The sequence below is a fragment of the Dermochelys coriacea genome, chromosome 1 (assembly GCF_009764565.3).
Source record: "Dermochelys coriacea isolate rDerCor1 chromosome 1, rDerCor1.pri.v4, whole genome shotgun sequence".
Classification (NCBI taxonomy): domain Eukaryota; kingdom Metazoa; phylum Chordata; order Testudines; family Dermochelyidae; genus Dermochelys; species Dermochelys coriacea.
The window spans coordinates 220901911-220911954 of record NC_050068.2 but is presented as its reverse complement, the minus strand read 5'-3'; positions in this window follow the sequence as shown (position 1 = coordinate 220911954).

Here is a 10044-nt window from a genome sequence, read left to right as displayed (position 1 = left end):
ATTCACATTTAATGCAATCTGAAACTTCTTGAACTGTATTGGTGCTATTTTCACTCCCTCATTTGAGTACTTCAGCTGTATTTCTACTCTTCTATTATATACAGATTTGGAGAGAGAGATTAGGCAGCAGAGATAATACAGAAGTCCGTCCAGGGAGCACTGAATTCATATCTGATTTAGGTTAGATGTGAAGATCTGTTTGCTTCATCCTTAACATTTAGGGGCTATTTGTCTACCTCACAAAATCATTGAGGGGCTGATTATTCCCTATCTTGTACCTTGTACAGTCATTTCTTCCTGTGCAAAACAAACATATTTGCAGTTTAGCACTAAGATGTAGTGGCAAAGCCCTATAGGGTCACAGAATGACTATGGATCTGGGTCCAGAATTTGGACATTGGTGGTGCTGAGAATAGTCCAAAACTGGAATACCAGAGGATGCCGCATGTTAGATAGGGTGTTAAGATTCTGCAGGCCAATCTGATGATATGTAGACTGTACTTCTTATACAGTTCTCAGTGAATTTCCCTTGTTTCTCTGGATAGTGATAATAGCCACTGAAATTCAGGAGAATCAAAATAATCCACAGTATTATTTAAAATCACATTATTTTTAAATGAAGAATAAAGTTTCCAGTTTATCAGAAAACTTTGCCAAACATCTAGTTTTCTATTTAGTTTCAGTTTCTATTTACCTAAGTAATTAAAATATCAGTCCCAACCACTAAAACAGTGTACAATATTTGAGTGGAATAATAACCACCAGGAACAGTTACATTAATAGCTGGTTTATACATTTTTATTTTCTACCACTAGAGGACTGTGATGTTCTGTGTATTTAGCAAAACCCAACTCATCCTGTCAGTGACACAATAGCACCTTAGCAGAAATGTAAGTGGCATTTCCTAAGAAGTCTCTTTGGATCACAAGCTAAATATGAGTCAACAGAGTAATACTGCTGCAAAAAAAGCAAACATCATTCTAGCATGCATTAGCAGGAGTGTTGTAAGCACGACACAAGAAGTATGGTAATTCTTCCACCCTACTCCATGCTGATTAGGCCTCAACTGAAGTATTGTGTCCATTCTGGACATATCAGAAAATATGTGGACAAATTGGAGAAAGTCCAGAGAAGAGGAACAAAAATTATTAAAGGTCTAGAAAACATGACCTATAATGGAAGATTGAAAAAACTGGGTTTGTTTAGTTTGGAGAAGAGAAGCTAAGAAGATGAGAGGAGACATGATAACTGTTTTCATGTACATAAAAGGTTGTGACAAGGAGAAGGGTTATTCTCCTTAACCTCTGAGGATAGGACAAGAAGCAATGGACTTAAATTGCAGCAAGGGCAGTTTAGGTTGGACATGAGGAAAAACTTCCTGACAGTCAGGGTAGTTAAGCACTGGAATAAATTGCCTAGGGATGTTGTGGAATCTCCATAATTGAAAAAAGAAAAAGAGTACTTGTGGCACCTTAGAGACTAACAAATTTATTTGAGCATAAGTTTTGTGAGCTACAGCTCACGAAAGCTTATGCTCAAATAAATTTATTAGTCTCTAAGGTGCCACAAGTACTCCTTTTCTTTTTGCGAATACAGACTAACACGGCTGCTACTCTGAAACCTGTCCATAATTGAAGATTTTTAAGAGCAGGTTAGACAAACACCTGTCAGGGATGGTCTAGATAATACTTAGTCTTGACTTGAGTGCAGGGGACTGGACTAGATTACCTCTCTAGGTCACTTTCAGTCATACGATTTTATGAGCATTTAATTTAAACTTAGAAAGACAGAAATACCAAGTCAAATACTGGTGCTTAACAAGTTCATAAGGGAGAATTTTTAGCCACCAAAAACTTTCACGCATGAGTAACTTTAGGCACCTGAATCGTTCCATTTAAATCAATGGATCTGATCATTTAAAATTACTCGGATGTGTATGTGTTTGTAGGATTGAAACATTAGTTTCTATCTTGTTAGCTTCAGGTGTAAATGACTACACAAGGTAGTGGAAAGTTAGACCACATGAGTCCAGAAACCCAGTCCAGAGCTCTAACCACTGGGCAATGGTCACACATGATATGGCATGTAGTGGAAAAAATGCTGCTCTGAGATCTATGCAACAGAGATCAGCTTCCCTATTCTGCTCTTCCTACCTGTGTAGAAGTCCCATACACCTTTATATACAGGAAGGGAGTAAAAAAAAACCACAGTAGAGACCTGAGAGCAGAATTTTGTCACTAGGATATGAAAGCACACTTATAATTAATTATCTGTATTGTAGCAGCACTTAGGAGCTGTAGTTAGGGACTAGGACTCCTTTGTACTAAGTGCTGTACAAATACAGAACAAAACTTTCTTAAACATTTGTCTCACAATAGCATACAGCAGTTAACCTATTCAGTCAGGTTAAGCGTCACGTCCTCAGCAAGTATAAGTTGGCATAGCTCCCGCTGAGAGTTTGGCCCAAAGTATTCATTTGAGATGTCTAATTTAATCACCAGGGCCATTCTAAAGATTTTGATCTCACTCAGGCTGGTTGTGAACTTGTGCAGCTTCACTGACTTTCCGCTGAGTTATTTCGGATTGCCACCAGTGTGCGTGTGTTTTATAACAGTCGTGTGTCATGCTTTGATGTTTCATAGAATATCAGGGTTGGAAGGGACCTCAGGAGGTCATCTAGTCCAACCCCCTGCTCAAAGCAGGACCAATCCCCAACTAAATCATCCCAGCCAGGGCTTGGTCAAGCCTGACCGTAAAATCTTCTAAGGAAGGAGATTTCACCACCTCCCTAGATAATGCATTCCAGTGCTTCACCATCCTCCTAGTGAAAAAGTTTTTCCTAATATCCAACCTAAACCTCCCCCACTGCAACTTGAGACCATTACTCCTCGTTCTGTCATCTGCTACCACTGAGAACAGTGTAGATCCATCCTCTTTGGAACACCCTTTCAAGTAGTTGAAAGCAGCTATCAAATCCCCCCTCATTCTTCTCTTCCACAGACTAAACAATCAATCCCAGTTCCCTCAGCCTCTCCTCATAAGTCATTATTCCAGTCCCCTAATCATTTTTGTTGCCCTCCGCTGGACGTTTTCCAATTTTTCCACATCCTTCTTGTAGCGTGGGGCCCAAAACTGGACACAGTACTCCAGATGAGGCCTCACCAATGTTGAATAGAGGGGAACGATCACGTCCCTCGATCTGTTGGCAATGCCCCTACTTATATGTCCAAAAATGCCATTGGCCTTCTTGGCAACAACGGTACACTGTTGACTCATATCCATCTTCTCGTCCACTGTAACCCCTAGGTCCTTTTCTGCAGAACTGCTGCCTAGCCATTCAGTCCCTAGTCCGTAACGGTGCATAGGATTCTTCCATCCTAAGGGCAGGACTCTGCACTTGTCCTTGTTGAACGTCATCAGATTTCTTTTGGCCCAATCCTCTAATTTGTCTAGGTCCCTCTGCATCCTATCCCTACCCTCCAGCATATCTACCTCTCCTCCCAATTTAGTGTCATCTGCAAACTTGCGGAGGGTGTAATCCACGCCATCCTCCAGATCATTAATGAAGATATTAAACAAAACCAACCCAAGGACCGACCCTTGGGGCACTCCACTTGATACTGGCTGCCAACTAGACATGGAGCCATTGATCACTACCCGTTGAGTCCGACAATCTAGCCAGCTTTCTATCCACCTTATAGTCCATTCATCCAGCCCATAATTCTTTAACTTGCTGGCAAGAATACTGTGGGAGACCGTGTCAAAAGCTTTGCTAAGGAACAACACGTCCACTGTTTTCCCCTCATCCACAGAGCCAGTTATCTCATCATAGAAAGCAATTACATTAGTCAGGCATGAATTGCCCTTGGTGAATCCATGCTGACTGTTCCTGATCACTTTCCTCTCCTCTAAGTGCTTCAGAATGGATTCCTTGAGGACCTGCTCCATGATTTTTCCAGGATCTGAGGTGAGGCTGACTGGCCTGTAGTTCCCTGAATCCTCCTTCTTCCCTTTTTTAAAGATGGGCACTACATTAGCCTTTTTCCAGTCAACCGGGACCTCCCATGATCACCATGAGTTTTCAAAGATAATGGCCAATGGCTCTGCAATCACTACCACCAACTCCTTTAGCACTCTCAGATGCAGCGCATCCGGCCCCATGGACTTGTGCTCATCCAGCTTTTCTAAATAGTTCTGAACCACTTCTTTCTTCACAGAGGGCTGGTCACCTCCTCCCCATGCTGTGCTGCCCAGTGCAGTAGTCTGGGAGCTGACCTTGTTCGTGAAGACAGAGGCAAAAAAAACATTGAGTACATTAGCTTTTTCCACATCCTCTGTCACTAGATTGCCTCCCTCATTCAATAAGTGCCCATCTGCATTTTTAAGCACCCAAATACCTTTATAATGTGGCTCCCATGATCCTAAGTCCTATTGCATTCGGTTAAATTTAGATTCCTAAGTATAGCTGGTCAGAATATTTTTGACAAAACGATTTAATCGAAAAATGCTTTTCATCAAAACAAATTTTACATGGCAAAGGATTGGTTTCAATGAATGTTTTGACACAAAGTTTTGAAAAAGGTTAAAAATTGTCAAAACCAAATGTGTCAACCTTTTCAACATGAAAAAAATCTGGTTTGAAACCACTTGATTTCACATTTTAAAGCTAGTTATGGTTTAAAAAAATTAAAATGGGCATAATGAAAAGGAAACATTTTGATTTACGTGAATCAACACTTTTTCTTGAGTTTTGGTTCCAAAAATTTGAGATTTCAACTTTTCATCCAGATTCAGGATGGGCAAATGTTTTGACATCTCAAAAATGTTTCTGGGATGGAAAAACCCATCTCTTGCCCAGTTCAACTCTCAAGTGCTTAGGCAATTTTTGAAAATGCTTCTTAAGATCTTACCTCATTTTAGGTAGTTTTGAGCATTTTATCCCAAAAATCTCACATGACAACAATATCTTTTGGCCAAATCTGATTCTTATTTGTTTAATGTGGGTTTATACTCAGCACCGCAAGGCAAACATGCCCAAGGTTACTGCACTCATGCTTTGGGAAACATATGATTTCCTTGTTTGTTGTCTTCAGCATAATTTCCCACTTACAGAGCTCTTTAACCATTCATCCTCAAACACCTGTTTGAGATCATTACAATGTCAAATATTATGGATGGGGAAACTAAGGCACAGATGGTGGAGTGTTTTTCCCCAAGGCAATGCAGCACTTTGTGGTGGAGCTGCAGTTACTATACTTCATAATTCTATATGATCTTTCATCTGAGCATCACAAGGTACTTCACAAATATTTAGAAACTAAAAAAGAGTGGTATCATGGGACTCCATGTTTTTGATCTCTGTGTGACTCCAAAAATCAATGTGTCAAGTTTACAAATAAAAATATAACCGCCAACCCTGCAAACTCAGCCTGGGAGTCAAACTGGGCTTTCTTCTTGAACATCATCACCAGCCAAAAGGTTTTATAGTTTAGATTCTGCCCTTGACGACACCTGTACAATACCATTGTCCCTGCCCCCTGCATTAGCTTGCACAGGTGGAACTAATCGGTCCTGCAAATGGAACTTGGGTAACAATTCTACTGATGATGCACAGAAAGAAACACAATCCAACTCTCACTGAGCTGTGTTGTCCCTGCAGAGACTAGGCATAGTGAAAACTTATTTTGGTCAGCAGGCAAGCAGATCTGACTCTGAGCCAGTGCCTAATTTGTAATGAAAGAGGTGCTGGGGCTCAAGTAATTAGGTGCTGGGGCTCGAGCAATTTTTTTTAAAATTTTCATAACTGATGCAGAAAGCCCGGAGGTGCTCGGGCAATGAACTGCCAAGCCTAGAGTGCCGGGGCTTAGCCCTGACAAGCCCTGGCTCTGAACACACACTGGGAGCAGATCTCTTCAGTAAGAAAAGATCACTTTAACATCAGCCCTCTTCAAAGTAAAAAACATTAATCCTCAGTAATGCTGTGAGGTAGACAAGTGCCTCTGTCTCCATTGTACAGATGGGAACTCAGGCACGGAGTTAGATGACTTGTCCAAGGTCACACAGAGCTAGAAATAGATCTTAGATCTCTCTGTTTCTGGTCTGATTTAATCACCATACTAAACATCTCTGTCCAAGAGCTCCTGGTTCTCAACCCAGTGCTTGTCTCCTACCCCACCCTGCTTCACATGTCCAGCAGCAGAGGGGGAAAAAGGCTCCTGCCTGTAAATGTCTTAGAAAGGAAACATTGCTCAGATGTTTACAGAGATATAAGTGACACTGAACAAGCTGTACCAGTTTACACATATGCCTGTGCTTTGGGTAGTTATAGATCACAAAATGAGGGGAAAGGTAGTAAGCTGGCCTTTTGTTAGGAGCTTAGCTCATGGAGAAGGGCCAGCATAAACTAAACAGAACTCTGGGTAAAGAAGCTTGTCAACAGGCAGAGTGGTATGTTGCAGATAAAGGAGTGCGCCATAGTGACACCTGGCCTAGATTGTAAACTCAGCCATTGTTTATCTACTGGTAGTCAGTACGTCACCAAATGTTTCCTATCATGAGATCTTTTTCTTTGAAGGATCAGCCTTACAATCCTGTGCATGAAACATCCTGGCAAAGAGAGACTGCACAGCTCTTGAATTAAGTGTACAGGCAGATACCGCATTGCACATTTAAAAACACCACCTCAAAACACACGCACACCAGCCTTGTAAAGTGTGGGAATTACTTGCATATAATAACCCTGATCTTTTTGCCACACAAAGCAGCTTCACATCACACATCATTATAATTATCGACATTATAGTAAAGAGTTGGAGAACAGATATTTTTTCCAGGGCTATGGCATATAATTGCAGATTTTACTCCAGCGGCCCCCTCACGTTTCAATCATGCAAGTTAAAAGGATAGTTCAGTCTTATGGAAGCAGGTGCTATTCCCGTGAAGTTAATGGAGTGCACCCACTTACACCAGGTTTGCATTTGGCCTGCAGGCATAGAAGGGCCACAGCTGTTGAGCAAACAGCTGTTGAGCAGCTGGTCGGTCACCCACACGTCTTTCCACCTACCAGGTGTCGAGGAAGTGGAAGCTGGAAACAGCAGTAAGAAATTTTTGCTGAGCGGACTTCTCATCCTATTCGCTTCAACAAATAAAGTATTTAACAAAGATGCAGCATTCTGCTCTCCTGGGTCTAGACTTAGCACTCCAAACCTATTCAGCAAAGTCACTGAGGTGAGAGGTTTGAAACATAAAAATGGAATAGGACACTGATGTGTTCTGAGAGGCAGGAGAAATTTGACACTGAATTACTACAGACTGTTTAAATTGATGATAAATTTAGACCTTACAAAAAGTCATGGACTGGTATCATTGGTCTGAGCCAGGTTCAGGATGGGCAGGTGCTGTGTAAGCATCCATGCAGCTCTGCCAGCGTACTTCAATCCTGACCTGCAGTATCTCCATGTCTTGTCACACACACAGAGCCGCCAATGCATCTCAGCCTGGATCTGCAGCTCAGCTCCCAACTCCAGTCCAGTGTTCCCCACACAGCTCTGCTAATGCACCTTGTATTGACAGCCAGGCCCCCATGTGATTTCATTCCTGGTCTCCTACACCACACTACTGATGAGCTGCAATTTTCATTCCTATATAGTGAAATTCCTATAGCAAAATTCAAGAACTAATCATTAGTACTGAAGACCATAAGCAGTCTAGGCCCTGAATACCCAAGTAAGCAGCAGTTATTGCCTTGTGCCATCGTGCAGCAATTGAGATTACTGGGGTTGGAATGGTTTCTTGATCTCATGGTACCAAGTTCACAAGGCAGGGCCTTCTCCATGGAGAGACCATGGCTGTGGAATTTTCAACCCCTAAGAAATGCAAAAGTACCTTGGTGTCAACCTTCAGGGCAAGAATCCATGGTCTCTATTCTGAGCTCTCTTAGGGCTTGTCTAGATCAGTGGTTTTCAACCTTTTTTCATTTGAGGACCCCTAAAAATTTCAAATGGAGATGCAGATCCCTTTGGAAATCTTAGACAGTCTGCAGACCCCCCAGGGGTCCCTGACACACAGGTTGAAAACCCCTGGTCTAGACAAACGGCTAGTATATGGCAAGTTGGACTGTAAATCTACAGCTCAGCATCATGCCACACGCTAACTGGCTATGTTACCCTATTACCATGCAGTAAAAGTTCCCTAGCCCATATTAACCTACTCAGTGGGCATTGACCTACTTCCATTTCAAAGTGGAGTAGGTCAAATGGCGGTAACAACATCCACATGAGCAGTTAGTGTGCGGCACGTTACTGCACTGTAGATTTACACCCCAGCTTGCTCTGCACTAACTGTTCATCAAGACAACCCTTATACCCGTGTAAACTGGGAGTCACTCCACTGAAGTCAATTGGGTAAAATTAGTCTAAGTGAAGGCAGAATCAGGTCCAGTCATTTTTCATTTCTCATTTTAGTATGAGTTTTTCTTTTGGTGAGGGGAGGAGGAAGGATGATTTTCTTTCCCTTGAGACCTGGTTCCTGCTCTGAGATTTACTCAGGCATGTTGCCTAGTTATTGTAAGTGATACTTTTAGCTTAATTTGCTAAGGGTCCCAATGGTCCACAGCCATGGGCACCTAGGAACAAAAGATTGTTGTTATTGCTATTACCTCAGTCCTGACCTGACCCCAGCTATTCCAGTCCTGGGCCTCTCATGGTCAGGGACTGCCAATCACAACCAATTTTGGTGGATTTTTAATGAACAGGGATGGGGATGAGACCCACTGCACTTGTGACCTAGGTGGAATCAAATCTTCTGTCTTCAGAAATAAGAGACTCCTGTGCTAATCCCCTGCAGCACTTCACAGACACTTGCAGAAGACAAATGCTTCTGTTATGGTCAGAAGGAATCCTTCTGTGTAACATTAACTGCATAAATCTATCGTAGTTATTTCCTTTATAAGTCAACAGGGAGCCATATGTTGTGATAATCTTTGTGTAGAAGCCTGCGGGATTTCCTTTGTAAAAGTAAAGAGTCTTTGGGTGTTGCCATGGTGCTAAATGCTATACGATTTCTGTGGCGACATGGAGCCCTTTGCCACCACCGTGTTAATCTAGTCTGGGGGATTTTTCTTCTAATGTGAAATAGCCCTTTTAACATGACAATAAGTGAAAATAACCAAACTTTCCAATATACCGTGCAGACAGCTGAGAGTCAGGAACGTTAAATGTTATTGGCATGAAGTTCAAGACCCTTTGCCAAGAGCACACCAATAGATCTACCAGCTTTGGAGCATCTTTTTGAATTGTATCCAGAAAAAAATTAAGACAACTTATTTTTTAATCCACTATGCATCACTGCTGCACAAAGTGCAAGAGACTAATTGGTTTTTAATAGTTTGAGGGTCAGAATCCCAAACAGAACTCAATGAAGCTAAGCTGAATTACACCAGCTGAAGCTCTAGTCCTAAAAACTTTCATCTTAATGCAATTCTCTCCTATGCTACTCTTCCCAAAACAGCCTCAATAGGTTAAGGGACAAGTCTCTGCTGGTGCAGAATGCCTCTGGCAGAAGAAATGGTGCCATTCTGATGCTCAAGAGGGGACAGCATTTGGGGGAAGGGGGGAGAATGTGGTAAGGTTTGTGCATCCCCTGTGTGAGATAGAGTTATCCTATTATATTTTATTCACCAGATACTTAGCAGGTGTAAAGCTGGTATACTTCCACCAACTCCAATGGAGCTATGCCAGTTTATACCAGCTGAATGTATGGTTTTATGTAGCTCCCATCACTAAATCTTCCAAGCTCACCTCCGCATGGGCATCCTGCATATCTGCACACAAGGGTGGGGGTGGGGAGAGAATGGCAGGGATGCTGAATCAGTCACTATACCTATCCTCCAGTCTTCTTTTGGAGATCGGACACATTAGGACCATGGGGACCAGTGCAGTTTTAGTGCTGCAGTAGCAGCCACAGATTAGTTCTGTAGCTGATCTAGAGCCCAGGGGAAGGATTGTTTGTTCTCATATCTCCTCAGGGCCAAACCCAGCTCCACAA